The sequence below is a fragment of the Mandrillus leucophaeus genome, unplaced genomic scaffold, assembly GCF_000951045.1.
Source record: "Mandrillus leucophaeus isolate KB7577 unplaced genomic scaffold, Mleu.le_1.0 Scaffold844, whole genome shotgun sequence".
NCBI lineage: Eukaryota > Metazoa > Chordata > Mammalia > Primates > Cercopithecidae > Mandrillus > Mandrillus leucophaeus.
In genome coordinates this window covers 1130293-1151715 of record NW_012109186.1, presented here as the reverse complement: position 1 = coordinate 1151715, position 21423 = coordinate 1130293, and positions in this window count along the sequence as shown.

Here is a 21423-nt window from a genome sequence, read left to right as displayed (position 1 = left end):
ATTTATTGAATAGGGAGCCCTTTTTCCCATTACTTGTTATTGTCAACTTTGGCAAAGGTCAGATCCCTTTAGTTGTGTGGCTTTATTTTTTGGTTCTCTAACCTGTTCCTTTGGTGTATGTGCCTGCTTTTGTACCAGTACTATGCCGCTTTGGCTACTGTAGCTTTGTAGTATAGTTTGAAGTTGCTTTGGCTATTCAGACTCTTTTTTGATTTCATATAAATTTTAAAATAGTTTTTTTCTAATTCTGTGAAAACTGTTGTTGGTGCCAGGAATGAGTCCTGGTTCTCAAAAACCTGGTCCAAGATTCCCAGCTTCCTCCCTTTTCAGTCGGAGGTCTGCATCCTCCTGCCATCCACTCTCAATACCTGAATTCCTAAGATCTGCTTGGAGTGTGCTGGTCTTCTTGTTGGTCTGATATGTCAGTGGGTGAAGCTCTTTCTGTCTGCATCTACTCAGGCATCTTGGCATCTCCAGTCCACTGGAGCAGAAACCCAGTAGTAGAGCTTGAAACCAGTACTGATGGAAACTTTAAATTATCATTAGTAAATTTATGAAAGTTCAGTGTGAATGAGCTAAAAAACTTTAGGGGCCCAGTTTTGTTGGGAGAGGTATTCAAGCCTAAGAACTCTCCACTAAGCCCTAGGTCCTGAGATTTTCTCCTATGTTTTATTGTAAAAATTTTAGAGTTTTATATTGTACATGACTTATTTTGAGTTAATTTTTATATATGGTATGAGGTTCAGGTGAAAGTTTTCTCTTTTTTTTTGTCTATGCATATGCAATTGCTCCAGCACAATTTGTAAAGAGGCTTTTCTTTCACTATTGAATTGTTTTCGTACCTGTGTGTATTAGTTCCTTCTCATGCTGCTATGACGAAGTACCGAAGACTGGGTGATTTATAAAGGAAAGAGGTTTAATCAACTCACAGTTCCACAGGGCTGGAAAGACCTCAGGAAACTTACAATCATGGTGAAAGAGGAAGCAAACACGTCCTTCTTCACAGGGCGGCAGCAAGAAATGCCAAGATGAAAGGGAAAAAGTCCTTTATAAAACCATCAGATCTTGTGAGAACTCACTCACTATCATGAGAACAACATGAGGGTAACCACCCTCATGATTCATTTACCTCCCATTGGTTCCTTCCCACAAGTGGGGATTATGAGAACTACAACTCAAGATTTGGGTGGGGACACAGCCAAACCATATCACTTAGTGAAATATCAGTTGCCTATACTTGTGTTTGTCTATTTCTGGTTCTCTATTCTGTTCCATTGATCCATGGTTCTACTCTTCCATCAATGCACATAGTGTTAATTATTATAACTATATAATAAATGTTAAAATCAGGTAATAATTCTTCCCACTTTTTTCTTCTTTTTGAAAATCAGTTTAGGTATTCTAGTTCCTTTGCCTTTCCATAGTGTTCACGAATAAGTTTCCATACACCAGCAAAAAGTCTTGCTGGTTTTTGATAGAGATTGCATTAAACATGTTGTATTAGTCAGGGTTTTCTAGACGGACAGGTTTTTCTGTCCGTCTAGAAAATCAGTAGACTGATTTTATATGTATATATCTCTTATAGTTTATTAAGTATTAACTTACATGATCACAAGGCCCCACAATAGGCTGTCTGCAAACTTGAGGAGCAAGGAGAGCCAGTCTGAGTCTTAAAACTGAAGAACTTGGAGTCTGATGTTTGAGGGCAGGAAGCATCCAGCATGGGAGAAAGATGTAGGCTAGGAGGCTAGGCCAGTCTTGTTCCTTCACATTTTTTTTTCTGCCTGCTTTATATTTGCTGGCAGATAATGAGATTGTGCCCACCAGGTTAAAGGTGGGTCTGCCATCCGCAGCCCACTGACTCAAATGTTAATGTGCTTTGGCAACACCCTCACAGACACACCTAGGGGACTGATACTTTGTATCCTTCAATCCAATCAAGTTGACACTCAGTATTAACAATCACAAGTCCATCTCTTGTCAACTTGAACCCATACACATTTGCTGAGATTATACATAATCTTCAAATAAAGACAATAATAAGGCCATAGTTACCCCAACATAACACAACTGTCCTTCGCACAACCAGAAATGCATCAGTCCCCAACCCAGATACTATTACATAAAGTTAGCAATACTTAAATGCTGATATTAAGTCAATAAATCTTATGTCACATGATAAAGGAATAGGATATAAAATCAAGATATTTTCTTAGTACAAGTGTATACATGCACAAACATGTTTTTAACCAAAGAAGGAAATACTCATGACAGTTACAGTCCTCGTTTCTGCATCTGGTCACGTGATCATAGCTGGTATTGATGACTGCCTTCTTCTACCACCCATTCTGCATTCCCTTTGCCTTCCTCAAGCAGCTCAGCAGGTCCTGGTTTTTTTCCTTCATTCCTGAGGGATCTGGACCATTTATAGTCCTGTCTGGATTGGGTTGTTGTAGTTTCCCATTGACCTTAATCACAGGGCATGGTAATACTAAGAGATGTCCTAATGGATCTCCTGTATTTCATGCATACTCTTCCTTACCGCCATTGTGGAGTAGTAGACTGATTTTATCTTGAGAGTCTCAGTCAATCACCGCAGCCAACACTGCAACTCCCTTCTTAGACTGTTGACTTAAAGGTAGGTCCTCCCAAAGTGTCCAGGTGGCAATCTTAATTTCCAGTTTAATGGAATCGTTGTTGTGTCTCCTGGTGGCAGCATTCTTCCCTCCGGAAAGAAGAGCTCTAGGCCAGCAGAATGTAACGTTGTGGGAACAGGAAGCAAAAATTTTGCTAGTGGATCACTAGGGGTAATGGTGAGTGGTGCCACTTCCACTCCTACCCCTTGATTCCTGGACCTGTGAATCCTGGCTATGGGAGAAACAGTACCATCTATTGAACGCTGATTCAGAGCATACATGGCCTTCTGGAGAGCTTTGCCCCAGCCCCACAAAGTCATCTAGTTGGCATTGTAATTGTGACTTCAAAAGGCCGTTCCACCATTCTATCAATCCAGCTGCTTCAGGATGATGGGGAGCATGGTAGGACCAGTGAATTCCATGAGCATGAGCCCACTGCCTCACTTCTTTAGCCATTAAGTGAGTGCCTTGGTCAGAGACAATGCTGTGTGGAATACCATGATGGTGGATAAGACATTCTGTGAGTCCATGGTTGGTGGTCTTGGCAGAAGCATTGCATGCAGGATAGGCAAACCCATATCTGGAGTATCTATTCCAGTGAGGACAAACCTCTGCTCTTTCTGTAATGGAAGAGATCCAGTAAAATCAACCTGCCACCAGGTAGCTGGCTAATCACCCTGAGGAATGGTGCCATATCAAGGGCTCAGTATTGGTCTCTGATGCTGGCAAATTGGGCACTCAGCAGTGGCCATAGCTAGGTTAGCCTTGGTGAGTGGATGTCCATGTTCCTGAGCCCATGAATAACCTCCATTCCTGCTACCATGGCCACTTTGTTTATGGGCCCATTGGGTGATGACTGGGGTGGCTGGGGAAAGAGGCTGAGTGGTGTCCACAGAACGGGTCATCCTATCCACTTGATTATTAAAATCCTCCTCTGCTGACATCACCTGTTGCTGAGCACTCATATGGGGTGCAAATATCTTTACAGTTTTGACCAGCCAGAGAGGTTCATCCACACGCCTTTTCCCCAAATTTCTTTGTCACCGATTTTCCAATCGTGCTTCCTCCAAGTCCCTTACCAACCAGCCAAACTATTGACTACAGCCCTTGAATGAATATATAATCACACATCTGGCCATTTCCGTTTCCATGCAAAGTGCATAACCAGGTACACTGCCCAAAGTTCTGCCCACTGGGAAGATTTCCTTTCACTGCTGCCCTTCAGGGATATCCTAGAAAGGGACTGCAGTGCTGCAGCTATCCACTTTCAGGTGGTGTCTGCATATGTTGCAGAACCATCTGTGAACCAGACCCTAGTCTTCTCTTCCTCTGTCAACTGATCATAGGGAACTCCCCATAAGGTCACTGGTGCAGGCTGGGGGAGAGAAGGAAGGGTGGCAGGAGTGGAGACTGGGGGCATTTGAACCACTTCCTCATGTAACTTACTTGTGCTTTCAGGACCTTCTCGAACCTGATCACATATATACCACTTCCATTTGATGATGGAATGCTACTGTGCACGGCCAACTTCATGGCTAGATGGTTCAGTAAGCACTCATTTCACGATAGGCAGTTCAGGTCACGAGGTGACCTGATGATCCATAGTCAAACGTTCAGTTTCCACCAAAGCCCAGTAACAGGCCAAGAGCTGTCTCTCAAAAGGAGAGTAGTTATCTGCAGAAGATGGGAGGGCCTTGTTCGAAAATCCTATAGGTCTTCACTGTGATTCACCTATGGGAGCCTTCCAAAGGCTCCAAACAACATCCCTATCTGCCACTGACACCTCAAACACCGTTGGATCTGCTGGGTCATAAGGCCCAAGTGGCAGAGCAGCTTGCACAGTAGCCTGGACCTGTTGCAGAGTCTTCTCCTATTCCAGACCCCACTCAAAACTGGCAGCCTTTTGGGTCATTCGATAAACAGATCATAGTAACACACTCAGATGAGGAATGTGTTATCTCCCAAATCCAAATAGGCCCACTAGGTTTTGTACCTCTTTCTTGGATGGAGGAGTGGCCAAACACAGTAACTTATCCTTCACCTTAGAAGGAATAGCTCAACAGGCCCCACACCACTGGACCCCTAGAAATTTTAGTGAGGTAGAAGGTCCCTGAATTTTAGCCAGATTTATTTCCCCACATCTGTTATGCAAATGTCTCACCAATAAGTCCAGTGTGTTTGCTACTTCTTGCTCACTGGATCCAATCAGTATGTCATCAGTGTAATGGACCAGCATGATATCTTGCAGAAGCAAAAAGTGATCAAGGTCTCTCCTAATAAGATTATGACATGAAGCAGGAGAGTGGATGTACCCCTGAGGTGGGACAGTAAAGGTATATTGCTGGCCTTGCCAACTGAAGGCAAATTGATTCTGGTGCAAGTTATGGACAGGAATGGAGAAAAAGTCATTTGCCAAGTCAATGGCTGCGTACCAGTTACCAGGAGATGTGTTAATTTGCTCGAGCAATGAAACCACATCTGGTACAGCAGCTTCAATTGGAGTCACAACTTGGTTAAGGTTATGATAATCCACTGTCATTCTCTAAGATTTATCTGTCTTCTGCACTGGCTAGATGGGAGCATTGAATGGGGATGTGGTAGGAATCACCACCCCTGCCTCTTTCAAGTCCTTGATGGTGGCACTAATTTCTGCAATCCCTCCAGGGATGGAATATTGTTTTTGATTTACTATTTTTCTAAGTAGAGGCAACTCTAATTGCTTCCTTTTGGCCTTTCCCACCATAGTAGCCCTCACCAGTCAGGGAGCCAATACTGGGGTTCTATCAGCTGCTAAGTATGTCTGTGCCAATTATGCAGTCTGGCACTGGGGAAATGACCACAGGATGAGTCCGGGCACCCACTGGATCCACTGTATGTCAGACCTGACCTAAAACTCCATGAATTACCTGACCTCCATAAGCCCCTATTTTAACTGGAGGACCACAATGATGTTTTGCGTCCCCTGGAATCAATGTCAACTCAGAGCTTGTGTCTAGTAGTCCCTGAAATATCTGATTATTTCCCTTTTCCTAGTGCACAGTTACCCAGGTTAAAGGCTGGAGGTGTCCTTGGGGAAGGATGGGAGAAAGATTCACTGCACAAATTGTCACTAATGTAGTTGGGTCCTTCCTCAAGGGGAACCAGCCTCCCCTTCATTCAAGGGATTCTGGGTCTGTAAACTGGCTCAAGTAGAAATAGATTGAGGGGCTGTGATTTTCTATCTCTATAATTCAAATTAGTCTTTTGTCCATTTGACCTAGAAGTCTGCTGCTTATATAAATTAAATAGAAATGCAGTAGGCTTCCTATCAATTTCACTTCTAGGGACACCGTGGTTAATTAGCCAATGCCAGAGTGCTACAGGAGTCAGACTATTCCGAGTGCCGCTTTGTCTCTGCTTTCTATTACAGTACCTATGGCTACTTTACATTTGACGATTGAGTGCTGCCACTTGGCTCCTGGCACCTCAGGATCCAATTATTCCCATTGTATTTAAATTTTTTAGTTGACTGTGTTTCCCACGTTAGATCTGACATTCAGAGAAGAGTAATTAAAGAGCCCTTCAAAGATGCAACTGTTGCTCTCACAAATCTATTTCACAAGGCATTGGACAAGGGTATATCTTCTGGACCCTCCCAGCACAACTCACTCACGGTGGGCCATCTTTTAATCCATATTTCAGCTAACCAAGCAAATCAACTATTTTTTAACTCCACAAGCTGCAACATTAAAGGCAGAGTCTCTACTTAGTGGGACCAAATCAATAAATTCAGCCTGATTCAACTCTATGTTTATTCCACCATTATCCCACACCCTTAATATCTATTCGCATGCTTGTTCTCTAGATTTCTGTTTATATAAATTAGAGAACTCAAACAGTTCTTTTCAAGTGTAGTGCACCTCCTCATGGGTCACATTCTCAACCTCACCACTAGGGGCCTACAAGGACTTTAGTCTAGTTATAAGTCTAGAATCAAACAGGGGTGTTGGGGGTGGGTCCTGAAGAGGATCAACATTATTTTGCCTGGCAGCTGCCTCAGGAGAGGCCGTCACTGTTGCCTCAGGCAGCAACGGATTTATCTCCTCAGATAAAAGTGGAAAGGCTGATGGCAGCATGGGTTAGGGAGGGGATGTTGCCATTACTAGGGATGGGTAAACTGTTCCTTCTGGTAAAGAAGTTTCTTCAGAGTTTAGAAACTCAGTGTCTCCATCTTCATCACGGTCCTCCCATACGTCCCCATTCCAAGTTGCCGGGTCCCATTCTTTTCCAATCAATGCCCTCAATTTAACAGAAGACATGTGGCAAAGCTGTGCATGCACCTTTCATTGCAGGTCAGCCACTCACATGATGAGAGCTTGCGTCTGTTTTTCCACAATTTCAGCTCTGTTTCTTCAGTTGATGACTCTCACTCAGGGCAATCTTAGCAGATTTCAGGCGCAGGATCTGCTTCTGAAGCCAGGAGACAGAATCCCTGAGTTCATCATTTTCTTTCATCACTTTGTCCACTGGAGCAACCAACCAGCTTCATTATGTTCCTTGGTTCTCAACATATAGTCAAAGGTATTATGTATAGAGTCATTAAACTTTTTGCCTCTCCTGAGTGGTGAATCAGGAGTGTCAAATGCATACACACACACACACACACTTGTATATGTATATGTATGTGTATATATACATATACATATATATATGTAGTTTATAAAGTTTTAGCTTACATAATCTCAAGGTGCCACAACAGGCTGTTTGCAAGCTTGAGGAGCAAGGAGAGCCAGTACAAGTCTCAAAACTGAAGAACCTGGAGTCTGATGTTTGAGGGCAGGAAACATCCACCACAGGAGAAAGATAGCAGAGCCAGAGAAAATCTCATGCTGATTGACATGTGGGCCTCCCAGTTCTGGGCAGGAACTGACACAGGAACTGTTGAACTACAGAGCTGAGAGAAGAATCTTGGCAGACTTACTGCAAAGGGGATAATGTGCTAATTTCTTTTGAGGAATCCTGGCCAGCCCACTTTGTTATAGTGCAGGCCATTCCAGTTGGATTTGGCAGTGAATTATTCAATAGAAAACACATAGGTAGCAGGGATTAGAAAATGTCACTATCAGATCCTCCCTGTCCTTGTCAAGCTTGGCTGGGTGGCACGTTGAAGTCTGGTTACTTTAAGAAAATGAATAGCTATAGGGTTGTGAGATATTTTTTGGGACCTGCAAATGGAGGTTAGGAGCTATTTCTTGTTTGCCTAGAGTGCACCTAGTGTGTTTAGGCTGAGCTTTCTTCCTTTATTTTTTTGCTTGATCTTAAACTCTGAGGCCTCAAGGTATGTTAGAGCTTGACTTTAGAGATCTCCTAGTCTAATTGCCTCTCCTTGCCTCTCTTTTCCTTCCATTTTCTTGGCTCACTCTCACCTCAGTATTAAAGATGAGGGAAATAAACCACATAGAAGGAAAGAAAGTACTGTATATTTGATGATACATCCAGAGAGTGGAAGAATTGGGACTAGAAGTCATGTCACCAGACTCTTTGTGCTATATTATTTCTACTGCAGTGCTGCCTCCAATGCTTTCTCAATGGAATACCAAATGAGATGCTTGCTTATTTTTTCCTCCAGACATTTTTCTCTCATTTCATTTGTGCTTGTGACAAATCAGAAGCAAACCCACTGTGTGGGCTTTGGTCCATCTAGAGCAGAGGTGGAGAAACATTCACGTCAAGGGCTGTCAACATGGAAAAAATATAGAGTCAACAAAAAATCAATAAAGTTCAGTATTAGTGAAAAAAAACTAGTTTTTACTACTAAGAGCAAAACAAAATGTCTAAAGTGTACAACTTGTCCATTTTTCAAGCTGGAGACCAGGAGCATAAAATTTTATTTAATGAACATGTCATGGTAGTGAAAACATAACATCTGCCTTTGTCAGGTCAAAGGGTATGTTATTACTTATCAATTTTTTGAAGAAGAATAATTTTTAAAGAGCCAATCTGGATTTTTGAAGAAGGGTAAATGTTTCTATATTTTTTTTAATTCTATTTTCAACCTGAGGACTAGAACTACATGTATTCTTGAAATCCTTTTTGTTGTTCATTATTCTTGATGAAAAGTCCTTATTTTCTTCTCAGAAATGTGGGGGTGCAATTGAAAGGTGCTATTGCCTTTCACAAAGAAAAGGCCATATATTTCTATGGTATTATATCTTTTGTACTCTTTAGGATAGCATTGCTAAAGACATTTATAGTTGTATTATACTCTTATACATTGGGCATTTAGTATTAAAAGGCTATTGGAGTAGATGATATTTAGATAAGTTCTGGGCCATGTTAGTGAGTCTGAGGTTCCCAACTGTAGGAAAAATGAGACAAAATACTGTCTGTTGTTCTTTGAAGGTAGTTCTATTTGCAATCCCTGAAAAAGCAATGTTTTGTAGCTGTCATTCTTACCTATCCTGACTCCCTCTTTGAATTACATTGGCAAGTGAAGGAGATTATGTAAATGTGGGGGAAAGAAGACTGAGGCTGGGAAGGATGTTGTAAGAAATACCTTTGTTTTTTGACAAGATGGATTGGTGATGATAAAAGGCATTGTGTTCCTATTCCCAGATCTCATCTTCCCTACCTCCTACCCCTAAAACACACACACACACACACACACACACACACACACACACACCAGGCTTCCTGAAAGGGCTTAAAACAACACCTTTTAGTCCAATAGTCCAAAGTCTTGTTAGCAAAGAAGAATCCCTTGAGTAGATAAACCTGTGTGGCTGTGCCTTTTTAATCATGCTTTGCTTCCAGGTGGAGATTCTTAGGCTCTACCTTTTCCCAGAGTGCCATTCCACAGACAAAACTCTAGTTTTACTCTGTAGATATGCTGATCTGATGAATACCTTCTTCTAGAAGAAACGAGTCTGTTGCATAGTATACCAATCAAAAGATGAAGAAAAGGGTTTGCATTTCTAAAGAACTCTCCTGTCATTGCAGTAGTAATATGTCCTGGGCTTTAGAAAGAGACCAATTTTGTTGGAAGACTGACTCAGCTAGTAAGGAATATTCCTTATTAGCTGTGTGACTTAAAAAAAAAACTTACCCTCTCTGATATCATTTTACCTGTATACAGTATGAATATATTTGACAACATTACAAGGATTGTTACACTGGTATAGTCAATGCTCAGTAACTTGCAGTTTATAATTATTAAAATTTCCATCTATGCATAAGAGGGCATGAATGACCAATGATTATCACAATCTCCTTTCTTGTCTCTCAAAACTGGTTCATAGGCACATGAATTTGTGAAAATCTCTAACTGACTTTACTGCCTATTCCTCTTGAAGCTTTTCTAGTGATTTGGCCTTCATTGAGGAGTTTAGCAGATGTGCTTACCTTTTCTCTGAAATGCCAGTCAAGCTCCCAGATCCTTATTGAGTACACACTATGTACCTTGCCTGTTCATAGATTCCATGTCATTTGGAAAATTCAGAGATACCAAATAGTGAAAATATATTATCTAATGTCTGTCTAGTTCCTGTGTGCAGAAGGTAAGTAAACCTTTCCTTCGGAGGGTTGAGGAGTGGCTCTGTTAAAAGTGGAGGCTTTGGTTTGAGACAGTCTGGCTAGGGAGTCTGAGCAGATGATGTCACTTAGGTCAGCTATTTCCAAACATTGTTGTCTGTCAAAATCTGAGGGACTTTCCAAACATGGTGAAACAGAATCTCTGAGAGTAAGGCTTGGAATCTGTATTATTAACAAGCCCACTAGATAATTCTTATGCAGCCAACATAGAGACCAGAGTTTGTGAAAGCAGGGTTTCATGGTTAAGTCATAGAGTTGGAGGTGTAATTTCTTCATGAAAGCAAGACAGAGATGGGTGCATAGGAGGAACTGTATACTCCAAATGGAAAAGGCTTTGAGGTTAGTGGTGGGTGTGAGCAAAACACAATGATTCAGTATGAACGAAAATGTTGAGCCACTGATGTTTGTTCCTGATGAGAACAGGGAGATCTGGGAGAGAATGAATCACATTTCTTAGCTACAAAGGGAAGATTGTTTAATTGTTTGCCAAAGCCTTGCCTTTATCTTCACCTCCTTAAACTGAAGAGCTTCATGGAGCTTGGTCACTTCTTTTTTAGTTGATTAAAACCTCCTCTATCTAAGTTGATGATATAGGTTGAAAACTCTCTGCCCTTGATTCTTTAATGAGGAGCGCACATTCAGCTGCAAACCTAGGCTCTGGCCATGTTGATGGTTACTTGCTTTCACTGTAACTCTAAGGGTCTTGCTTTGTTTTTCTGTGTATTCTTTCCCTAAATTGGGTACATAATTCTGCTTGGTATAGGTGTGTGTCTTATCTTCTAGGGATACTATAACAAAATACCTTTGACTTGGTAATTTATAAACAACAGAAATTCATTGCTCACAGTTCGGGAGGCTAGGTGATCCAAGATCAAGGAGTCAGCAGATTCCGTTTGTTGAAGGCTTGCTCTCTGCACCAAAGATAGCACCTTTTTGGTGTGTCCTCACATGACAGAAGGAAGGGTCAAGGGAGTTTTCTCCAGCCTCTTTTGTAAGAGCACTAATCCCATTTATTGGGATGAAGTCCTCATGACTTACTTCCCCAAAGCTCCACTTGTTAATACTATCACCTTGAGCACTAGGTTTCAACATGTGAAATTTGGGAGACATCAATATTCAGACACTAGACATGAGCTTAGGGGAGTATTCTTTCATCTAAAATATAGGGACTATGTACCTCTGCTTTGAGAGAATCTGAGGAATTGCTTTTAGGTACTCAATGACCTACTTGTCCATGAATGACCATTAGAAGTGTCTGGAACCAAAACTGCATGCTGCTAAAAAAAATAATACAACTCTGCATATTAGTGCTTGAGAAAATTTCCATTTCAGTGAGGCCTATAGCACTGTCCACAATCCCACTAATTAAGATGTCCAGTATTGGAATTTCTCAAACTTTGAATGCTATCCTGCAGAATACTGAGGGGTAGATACAGAGGGAATACTCCAGTCAATACTCCAGTCAAGTGCACGCTTCACTGGTAACTAGTGCTTTGACTCTCTAAATCATAATGTGTTGTTCTACTCTGGTGAACTAAGCTAGAATGTGTTTGAGCTTTAAAGACTGTTTACCTGGGCTAGTGGTTCTCAAACTTGAGTATGCATCAGAATTATCTGAGGAGTTTGCTAAAACACAGATTTCTGGGTGCCACCTCCAGAATTCTGATTCAGTAGGTCTGGTGGTGGCTGATGATTTTTAGCTCCAAAGTTCCCAGATGACACTGATTATATTAGCTAGGGTAATCAACATTGAGAACCACTGGCCTAGGCTATAAAAAAGGTGGAGTGGCTTGCTCATTCTTCTCTTCTTCTCTAGGACATAGTATAAACTTCTATATATTTAACCACTGTCTATACTGTGAGGCATGGACTGAAACACCAAATGAGAAGACTTCTCCCTAAACCGCCTTCCCTAGGCCTCCTTTCTGTCTGGTCCTGCTAGGCTATTCAAAGGTGGTGGTGTTGACGGGGCTTTTTCTAAGCAATTCTGTACCAATTTTATTGTAAAAATCATATGAGAGGGAAGAAAGAGAAAGACTCCAACTTAATAATATCCTAAGGAAGCCAGAACTTTGAATCTTCATGCTCCTACAATGGAAAGCTACAATCCCTACTAACAAGGTCTCCTTGACCCACATCAGAGCTGTTTTTCTTCTGCAGAATGGAAAGAATGATGGCTGATTGTTTGGTTCTCAAATAAAGATTGGAAAGTGTGGCCAATTATCTGCTATGTTTTATTTATTCTTTGTTAATTCAAATGGCTTTCAGCTAGGTCTGTGATCAGCCAAGTTTGTTGCTATCCCATTGAGGGAAGCGATCAGCATTATCTCAGGAAAATTTTTCTTGTAGGTCATGAGATTACTTTCTATTCCTCCCTTATGCTTCATCAAGCCACCTGGGACCAACGGGATTTGTAAGACAGTCCTTGAAGGCATTTTACTAACATATTATTTAATGTTGGGCTTCAGAAGACACTGTATAAGAATATTCCTGAGGAGGTAGAGCAAGATGGCTGAATAGAAGCCTCCACCAATGAAATACAAAATTTGACAACTACCTAGACAAAAAAGCACATTTATAAGTACTAAAAATCGAATGAGTGATCATAGTACCTGGTTTTAACTTCATACAATTGAAAGAGGCACTGAAAGGGGTGGAAAAGACATTCTTTAATTGCCAACACCACCCATCCCACATCCCCCAGGAGCAACTATGTGGCAGGAGAATGTGTGCACTTGGAGGAGGGAGAGTGTAGCAATTGTGGGATTTTCCATAGGAACTCAATGCTGCCAACAGCAGGCAGAACTCAGCTGATGTTCATGGAGATAGCATTTAGACCAGCTCTAGCCAGAGGAAAAATGCTCATCCCACTGGTAGGAGCTTGAGTCAATCCCCCAGGAGCAATTATGTGGCAGGGGAGAGAATCTGTGCACTTGGGAGAGGGAGAGTGTAGTAATTGTGGAATTTTGCATAGGAACTCAGTGCTGCCAACACTAGGCATAACTCAGCTGATGCTCATGGAGGTAGCATTTAGACGAGCCGTAGTCAAAGGAAAATGCTCATCGCAGTGGTCAGAGCTTGAGTTTGAGCCAGCCTTGCCACCTTGGACTAAAGTACCCTGGGGTTCTAAATAAGCTTGGATGGCAGTGTAGGCCACAAGGACTGCAATTCCTGGCAAAGTCCCAGTGAGTGCTGTGTTCATCTTGGAGCTAGCGGACTTGGGGGACACATGACCTAGTGAGACACCAGCTGGGGTGGGTAAGGAAGTGTTTTCACCACTCTTTCCCCAACCCCAGGCAGCACAGCTTGGAACGCCAAAAGAGACTCATTCCTTCCACTTGAGGAAAGGAGAAAAAAGAGTGAAGAAGACTTTGTTTTGAAACTTGGATATCAACACAGCCACAGTGAAGGATAGAGCACCAGGTAGAGTTGTGAGGCCCTCATTCCAGGCCCTAGCTCCTGGATGACATTGCTAGACACACCCTGTGCCCGAAGAGAACTCACTGCCCTGAAGGAAAGGACATGGTCCTGGAAGGATTCATCACTTGCTGACTAAAGAGCTCTTGAACCCTGAATAATCAGCAGTGATGACCAGGTAGCGCATGCCCTGGGCCTTGGGTGAGATCCTGAGATGTGCTGGTTTCAGGTGTGACCCAGTATATTCACAACTGTGTTGGCTATAAGAGACTCCTTCTGCTTGAGAAAAGGAGAGGGAAGAATAAAGGGTACTTTGTCTTACAGCTTAGGTATTAGCCCAACCATAGTTAGGAAGGGCATCAAGCAGGCTGTTGGGGTCCCTGACTCCAGGTCTTGGCTCTCAGATGACATTTCTGGATCTACCCTGGACCCTGGGCCATAGGAGAGCCCACTGCCCTGAAGGGGGAGTCTCTGGCCAGGTTGCATTCACCATTCACCACAAGCTGACTAAAGAGCCATTTGGCCTTAAGTGAACATCAACAGTACACTGGCAGTACTCCCTGTAGGCCTATGGTGGTGGTGGACATGGAGAGAGACTCCTCTGCCTGGGAAAAGGGGAGGGAAGAGTGGGAAAAACCGTCTCTTGTGGTTTTGTTGCCAGCTCAGCTGCAGTAGAATACAGCACCAGGTAGATTTCTAAGGTTTCTGACTCCAGGCCTTGGTTCCCAGACAACATGTATTCCCCAGTTTCTTCTGGAGAAACTCACTACCCTGAAGGAAAGGCCACAAGACTGGCTGGCTTCATTATCTGCTGATAGTAGAGCCTTGGGCACTTCAGTTAACACAGTGGGCTTTGGGTGAGACTCAGTGCTGTGCTTGCTTCACGTTTATCACAGTGCAGTTTCAGTGGTGGTGGCAACAGGGATGCTGTGACACTATTTCTCCAGCTCCAGGAAGCTCAGCACAGAGAGACTCTATTCATTTGGGAGAAAGTAAGAGAAGAGAACAAGAGTTTCTTCCTGGTAATCCAGAGAATTCTTATGGATCTTTTCCAAGATCATCAGGGGAACACCTCTATGAGTCTGAAAGAACCACAGTGTTACTGGGATTGGCATGCCCTCTAAAGCAGATACAGCTTAGATCACAACATCCAGGTACCTTCAAATACCTGGAAAGCCTTCCCAATAAGGATGGATACAAATAAGCCCAGACTGTGAAGACTACAATAAATACCTAACTTTTCAGTATCCAGACATTGATGAACATCCACTAGCATCAAGGCTGTCCGGAAAAATGTGACCTCATCAAATGAACTAATTAAGGCGTCAGGGACCAATACCAGAAAGACAGAGATATGTGATGTTTCAGACATAATTCAAAATAGCTGTTTTGAGGAAACTCAAAGAAATTCAAGATAACTCAGAGTAGAAATTCAAAATCTATATTTCTAATTTCATTGTACTGTGATCTGAGAGACTGTTATGATTTCAGTTCCTTTACATTTGCTAAGGAGTGCTTTACTTCCAATCATGGGATCTATTTTAGGGCAAGGAACATGTGGTGATGAGAAGAATGTATATTGTGTTGTTTTTGTGTGGAGTGTTCTGTAGATATCTCTCAGGTCCATTTGATCCGGTGCTGAGTTCAGGTCCTGAATATCTTTGTTAATTTTCTGTCTTGATGATCTGTCTAATATTGTCAGTGGGATGCTAAAGTCTGTCACTAGTATTATGTTGGAGTCTAAGTCTCTTTGAAGGCCTCTAAAAACTTCCTTTGTGAATCTCGGTGCTCCCCTGTTGGGTGCATATATATTAGAATAGTTAGCTCTTCTTGTTGAATTGAACACTTTACCATTATTTAATGCCTTTCTTTGTATTTTTTCATGTCTGTTTGTTTAAAGTCTGTTTTGCCAGAAACTAGGATTTCATCTCCTGATTTTTCCTGTTTTCCATTTGCTTGGTAGATTTTTCTCCATCCTTTTATTTTGAGCCTATGTATGTCATTGCATGTGAGATGAGTCTTTTGAAGACAGCATACCAATGGGTCTTTTTTTTTTTTAATCCAGCTTTCCACTCTGTCTTTCTCTGGGTCTCTTAGCCCATTTACATTTAAAGTTAGTATTGATACGTGTGGATTTGATCTTATCATGATGTTAGCTGGTCATTTTGCACACTTGTTTATGTGATTGATTTACAGTGTCACTGATCTTGTGTACTTCAGTGTGTTTTTGCAGTGGCTGCTAACAGTCTTTTCTTTCCATATTTAGTGCTTACTTCAGGAGCTCTTGTAAGGCAGGTCTGATGGTAACAAGTTCTCTCACCTTTTGCTCTTCTGAAAAGAATTTTATTTCTCCTTCACTTACGAAGCTGAGTTTGGCCAGATATAAAATTTTGGGTTGGAATTTCTTTTTTCTAAGGATGTTGACTATAGGCCCCCTATCTCTTCTGGCTTATAGGGATTCAGCTGAGAGGTCCACTGTTAGTCTGATAAGCTTCCCTTTGTAGGTTACCTTGCTTTCCTCTCTGTCTTTCTTTAACATTTTTCTTTCATTTTGATCTTGGAGTATCTGATGATTATGTGTCTTGGGGAGGATCTTCTCGTGGAGTATTTTACTGGGATTCTCTGCATTTCCTGAATTTGAGCATTGGCCTCACTAGCTAGGTTGAGGAAGTTGTTATTGATGTTATCCTAAAATACATGTTTCAAGTAGTTTTCATTCTCCTGATCTCTTTCAGGTACATCAATCCATCATAGATTCAGTATCTTTACATAATCCTGTATTTCTTGGAGGTTTTGTTCATTCATTTTCATACTTTTTTTCTGCATTTTTTTCTGCTTGTCTTATTTCAGAAGTTCAATCTACACTTTCTGAGGTTTCTTCCTCCACTTGATCTATTCTGCTATTAATATTTGTGATTTCATTTAGTGTATTTTTCAGCTCTATCAGGTCAGTTACATTCTTCTCTATACTGGCTATTTTGTCTGTCAGCTCCTGCAATGTTTTATCATGATTTTTAGCTTCCTTGCTTTGGGTTACAGCGTAGTCCTGTAGCTCAATGAACTTCATCCCTATCTACATTCTGAATTCTACTTCTGTTATTTTAGCCATCTCAGCCTCAGCCCAGTTATGAACTTTTGCTGGAGAGATAATGTCATTTGCAGGAAAGAAGACACTCTGGCTTTTTGAGTTTTCAGCTTTCTTGTGCTGACATTTTCTCATCTTTGTGGGCTTATCTACCTTCAATCTTTGAGGTTGCTGATTTTTGGATTTTTTTCCCCCAATTTTAACAGTCTGGCCCCTTTTTCACATGGTTGCTGCAATATGCTAGAGTCCACTCCAGTCTCCAGTTGCCTCAGATGTTTCAGTACTTGGAGGTATCACCAGTGAAAGCTGTGAAATAGCAAAGATGGCAACCTTATTCTTCCTCTGGGAGTTTTGTCCAGGGATTTACAGATCTTTTGCTAGCCAGAATGCATTGGTGGGAGGTGGCTGGAGACCCTGGATGTAAGGTCTCACCCAGTCAGGACTTGGTTAAAAATGTAGTCTGGCCACATTTTCATAGAGCAGCTGTGCTGTGCTGGGGTTCCTCTTTAGCCCCTGGTCACCACAGACACTCTGAAGCCCAATGGCTGGACCAGCTAAGTCAACCAAACAGCAAAGATGATGGTCTGCCCCTCCTTTTGGGAGCTCCATCCCAGGGAGGCTTGAAACCTCTGTCAGCTGGAGAACACCGGTGGAGGTAGTCAGAGACCCTCATTTGGAGGCTCCAATCAGTGATGAGGAATAGGGTCAGGGATCTGCTTAAAAAGCAATCTGGCCATGTTTTCATGGGGCCACTGTGCTGTTCTGGGGTACCGCTTCCATGCCTGGTTAACTTGGGCTCTCCAAAGCCCAAAGGCTGAAACTACTATCTCACCCAAACACCAAAGATGGCAGCTTGCCCCTCCCATTGGGAGTTCTATCTCAGGGAGTTTTTGAATTTCTGTAGGCCAAATAACACCGGCAGGGGTGGCTGGAGGCTCTGGTTGGGAGGTTCTGCCCAGTGAGGAGGAACTGGTTCAGGGACCTGCTTAAAGAAGCAGTGTGACCACACTGTCACAGAGCAGCTGGGTTGTGCTGGGGTACCACTTCTGCCCCAATTGACTTTAGCTCTCCAAAGCCTGCAGGTTGGAATTACTAAGTCACGCAAATAGCAAAGATGGTGGCCCACCCCTCCCTCTGGAAACTCTGTCCCAGGGATTTTGAAATCTCTGTCAGCTGAAGAACACTGGCAGGGTTAACTTGAGGCCCCAGTTGGAAGGTCCTGCCTGGTGAGGAGGCATAGATTGATGATCCAAGTAAAGAAGCAGTCTTGCCACGTTTTGTTACAGTAGTTGTGCTGTACTGGGGTATCTTTTTCACCCCTGTTCAGCTTGGGCTCTCCAAAGCCTGCAGCCTAGAATGGATAAGTTACTCAAACAATAAAGATAATGACTTATCCATTCGCCTGGGAGCTCTGTACAAGGAAGATGCAACACTGCTACTGGTGGCTGGCTGGAATTCCAAACCAGTGGGTTTTATCTTGTGAGGTGCCATGGAAGTGGGTCCCACAGACCATTGCTGCACTCAACCCCCTGAATTCAGCCTCTTTCCTACGGCTGAATGCCATAGGAAATGCCAGCACTATATAATGCCCCCATTTTGTCCATCACATTGTAAAATGTATTTATATATCTTCATTTCATTTCTTTATTTTCATTGATACATTTTTCCAGCTGTATTGAGGTATGAGTGATATGGATATTGTATATTTCAGATGTAAGGGGGTCTAACTTTCCTCTTTGCTGGTATTGCGTTCCTTTTCCTGGAAGCCCAGGGCCAGAGTATCTAAAGCTCTGGAGTTTTTATGTGTGCCTGAGCAGATGCTCTGTTGATACTCCATGTAGTTCTGTGTGTCAGACTGAAGGTCCTGGGGATGTTTGTTCATGAGGGAACCTCCTGACTCAAGGGTTGCAAATATCCATGGGATAAGGGTGGTTTTCCAGGTTGCACATTCACTCACCACTTCCCTGGATGGGGGAGGTTCCCTTGGCTCCATGTCACTCCTGGGTGGGCTGTCATTCTGCCTTGCCTTTCTCTGTTCTCTATGGGTGGAGTTGTGCCCTTGATTAGTACCCAAGCAAGTACCTGGATGTTTCTGTTGAAGGAGCTGTATTTACTTTCCCTTTCCATTCCTCTCTGTGAGAGCCGAAAACCTAAGCTGCTTCTAGTCAGCCATCTGGGCCACTGTCCACTTCTTTATTCCTGTATATTTTAAAATAAATAAAAGAGTGAAATTAGATTGTTTGTAACACAAAAAATAAATGCTTAAGATGGTAAGTATCACATTTACCTTCATGTAATTACAGCACTTTGTATATCTGTATCAAAATATCTGATATACTCCGTAAATATATACACCTACTGGGTACAAAAAAGAATATTCAATTACATTTACTTCAAAGCTACCTTGTATACTTAGCCAAAAAGTGACATTTAGTGTATTGTATTACACATATTTATTCAACCAAACTTGCTAATTATTCAACATGCATAATATAATGGCATCAATATAGCCTAAGCCATAAAATGCCAGCACTATATAATGCCCCCATTTTGTCCATCACATTGTAAAATGTATTTATATATCTTCATTTCATTTCTTTATTTTCATTGATATATTTTTCCAGCTGTATTGAGGTATGAGTGATATGGATATTGTATATTTCAGATGTATGAAATAATTTTTAATATGCATATATTTCATGAAATAATCACGTTAATCTAATTAAATTATCCATCACCTCGATTAGTTATCATTTTAAAAAATCATTAATTTTTACATTTTTAAAACTTAAAGTATAGCAGACAAATGAAAATTGTACATATTTATGGTGTCAAATGTGATGTTCTCATGTATGTATACATTGTGGAATTGCTACATGAAGCTAATTAACATGTTTATCACCTCACATCTTTACTTTTTGTTGTAGTAACATTTAAGATCTACTCTCTTAGCAATTTTCAAGTGTACAACGCATTATTATTAACGATAGTCCCCATGCTGTAAAACAGATCGCCTGAACTTACTCATCTTAAATGAAACTTTGCACCCTTTAACCAACATCTCCTCATCACCCAACCTCACTCCTACCTGCTGACAACCACTATCCTACCCTCTGCTTCCATATATTTGATTTTTATTAGATTTCACATGTAAGTGAGACCATACAGGACTTATCTTTCTGTGTCTGGCTTATTTCATTTAGCATAAAGGTCTCCAGTTTCAATCATTTTGTTGCAAATAGCAGAATTTCATTCTTTTTAAAGGCTGAATTATATCCAATTGTGTTTATATAACACATTTTTTTTTATCTATTTATCTGTTGACAGACTTATAGGTTCTTTCACATCTTGGTTATTATAAATAATCCAGCAATAAACATGGAGTGCAGACATCTCTCCAAGATTGTGATCTTATTTCCTTTTAACGTATACCTGAAAGTGAGATTGCTGGATTATAAGGCAATTCTACTTATAATTTTTTTTGAGGAAGCTCCGTACTGTTTTCCATAATGGTTGTACTTCTTTAAACTCTCATCAACAGTGCATAAGGGCCCCCTTTTCTCTACATTCTTGCCAACTTTTACCCTTGGACATTTTTTTGATAATAGCCATTCTAACAGGTAACAGGTGATATCTCATTTTGGATTTTGATTTGCATTTCCCTGATGATTAATGATGCTGAGCATATTTTCATATACCTGCTGGTCATATTTATGACTATTTGTGAAAAATGCCTGTTTGGGTCTTTTGCTTACCTTTTTTTTTCTTTTTTTTATTATTATTATACTTTAAGTTCTAGGGTACATGTGCATAACGTGCAGGTTTGTCACATATGTATACTTCTGCCAGGTTGGTGTGCTGTACCCATGAACTCGTCAGCACCCATCAACTTGTCATTTACATTAGGTATAACTCCCAATGCCATTCCTCCACCCTCCCCCCTCCCCATGATAGGCCCCGGTGTATGATGTTCCCCTTCCCGAGTCCAAGTGATCTCATTGTTCAGTTCCCACCTACGAGTGAGAACATGCGGTGTTTGGTTTTCTGTTCTTGCGATAGTTTTCTGAGAATGATGGTTTCCAGCTGCATCCATGTCCCTACAAAGGACACAAACTCATCCCTTTTTATGGCTGTATAGTATTCCATGGTGTATATGTGCCACATTTTCTTAATCCAGTCTGTCACTGACGGACATTTGAGTTGATTCCAAGTCTTTGCTATTGTGAATAGTGCCGCAATGAACATACATGTGCATGTGTCTTTATAGCAGCGTGATTTATAATCCTTTGGGTATATACCCAGTAATGGGATGGCTGGCTCATGTGGTTCTTCTAGTTCTAGATCCTTGAGGAATGGCCATACTGTTTTCCATAATGGTTGAACTAGTTTACGATCCCACCAACAGTGTAAAAGCGTTCCTATTTCTCCACATCATCTCCAGCACCTGTTGTTTCCTGACTTTTTAATGATTGCCATTCTAACTGGTGTGAGATGGTATCTCATTGTGGTTTTGATTTGCATTTCTCTGATGGCCACTGATGATGAGCATTGTTTCATGTGTTTGTTGGCTGTATGAATGTCTTCTTTTGAGAAATGTCTGCTCATATCCTTTGCCCACTTTTTGATGGGGTTATTTGTTTTTTTCTTGTAAATTTGTTTGAGTTCTTTGTAGGTTCTGGATATTAGCCCTTTGTCAGATGAGTAGATTGCAAAAAT